Consider the following 2,388-nt stretch of genomic DNA (forward strand, 5'->3'; position numbering starts at 1 on the left):
CCTTATGTCAGTACTTGAAGATGGACTTCGGAGGGAGTTAGGGTACATCACTGGGCTTCTCTATTTGTTCCTCTTTTTATATAGTTACACTAAATAAATTTCCTTAATCTGACCCTCTCAACCATTTGTCTCTTTATTGTGTATGTTGAAGAAAAGTGACCAAGCCTAGTTTGTTAGGGCTGCCAGGGCCCAACGTTGACTCTAGACACTCTGGTAACAGTCACAAAGAAACAAGACTAGAGGCTGCGCAGACCTGTGCAACACCAGGTGCAGCTGTACACAACTGTAATCCTGGTGTTCGATGGCAAGGTGGGAAGTGGAAACAGGGTTCCTGGAAGGTCTCGGGCCAGCTAGCAGCTAATAGCTAGCTTGATGTATGCAGTAGCAACAGCAACTTGGGAGGTGGGGGAAGGAGAGAAGAGAGGGAGAAGGAGGGAAGAAGGGAGGGAGGGAGGAAAAGAGACCCTGTCTCAAACAAGGTAGAAATCAAGGACTATGACACTGAGGTTGCCCTCTGACTGTGCATTGTAGTGTGTGTGCTACTCTTGTTTCCCTCCACTCAGCCCCAATCACATCCGAAGAATGAACCTCACTCTTGGATTGGAAGGGATTCCAGAAGCTTACCTGAAAGGTGTGTACAAGGTTAGTCATCTAAGAAGGCTAGAAAGTCAAAATGTTATGAGGTCATGGGATGGGGAAGGAGCCCCTTATTCAGAGGTAAGAAGAGAGTTTCAGCATGGTTAACATTCACTATGAAAGTTGCCATCATAGAGATAATAATGTTTCCACATATCTAAAAATATCAATGTGCCAGTGCTGATCAAGTCCCTTCCCTGCAGGAGCCGTCAACACCATCTCCCCTCCCCGAAAGGCCCCAAAGATAAATCAAGCTATGAATCCACCAAAGCTCACCAGGGGGACCAATGAGTCTTTTGGGCTTACAGAGTCATGGGTGAGGGGTTATGGGTAGGATCAGAGGTGTCCTTAAACCAGCCCAAATGGAAGATCTGCAGCATGGATGATGGCTTCTCCATGTTGCCCTCATCCTCAAGCGCCTACATCATCTAGCCCCTCCCCTAAGACTTCAATGTACAGTTAGGGCAGAATTGCTTATAATTGGTTGGGAGGAGTGACTGGATGGTTAGGCAAGGGTCCAGGATCTCCCTGCCCCCTCTTTCTCTGAGGGAAGTTGTGCAGTCAACAGATCCAGCTGTGATGATCTTTTGGGCACAGGCCCAGTAGAACACCTGCAGATGGCTGCAGTATGGCTGAGAGGATAGTCCTGTACAACTAGGCTTAAAGCTTGACTGCATAGGGACATGGGTACAACTTCATTTCTCTCCCTCTCCAGGAATCTCAAGCAAGACTATTAACTTTACAAAAAGATATCCTCCTGTATGTAGCATTTTATCCCCTGAGTTGTAAGCCTGTCAGGTATCCTAGGATTCACCCTGAGAATTCATTTAGGTACCTTATCAACCCTTTAAAGACAATGTTTTCAAAAATCACAAAAATCTTCTCTCTATATCACTACTTTCTAATGTTATCCTGTAAACAGAAGGTGGGGCCCAAAGCAGGTTGTGAAGGAGCAGCCTATCCTCAATGGCCTCCAAACCTGCCAGTGCCTGCCTACTTAACAACACAAGAAAGTTCTATCATCTGAAAACTTCTCCCATACAACCGTCTTACTCATTCCCATAAGTCACAGTAGTCACTCTGGTATTGTTTATCCTCATAGGAAAAGCACAGGTTTTGCATCTTTTGAATGTTCACAGATCATTCATACAGTATACCAAATTTTGAGTCTGGCTTTTGTCCCTTAGAAAGATGGATTTAAGATTGATTTGTGCTATTGTATGAATCCATCAGCAGTCACTTAATTTGAGACTTTATTATTATTTTGAGACAATAATAGATTGCCATGCATTTGTAAGAAATATTATAGAGAAATCCTGTTAACACTTTGTCTTAGTTAGGGTTTCCAATGCTGTGAAGGGAACCATGACCTCGGCAACTCTTATAAATAAAAACATCTAATTGAGGGTGGCTTGCTTACAGTGTCAGAGGTTCAGTCCATTATGATCATAAAGGGGAGCATGTCAGCGTGCAGGCAGACAGGGTGCTGGAGCTGAGAGTGCTTGCAAGAGTATTGCTTTTGCAGGTAACAGGAAGTTGACTGACTGTCACACTGAGTGAAGATTGAGAAAAAAGAGATCTCAAAGCCCCTCCCCACAATGACACAGTTTCTCCAACAAGCCCACACTTCCGCCAACAAGGCCACATCTCCTAATAATCCCACTCCCTATGAGCTTATGGGGGCCAAATACATTCAAACAACCACACACTTCACCCACTTTTCCCCAATAATGACTCACAACATCCCTGTAT

Source organism: Peromyscus californicus, unplaced genomic scaffold (assembly GCF_007827085.1).
Source record: "Peromyscus californicus insignis strain IS unplaced genomic scaffold, ASM782708v3 Scaffold_8__1_contigs__length_139910024, whole genome shotgun sequence".
Lineage (NCBI taxonomy): Eukaryota > Metazoa > Chordata > Mammalia > Rodentia > Cricetidae > Peromyscus > Peromyscus californicus.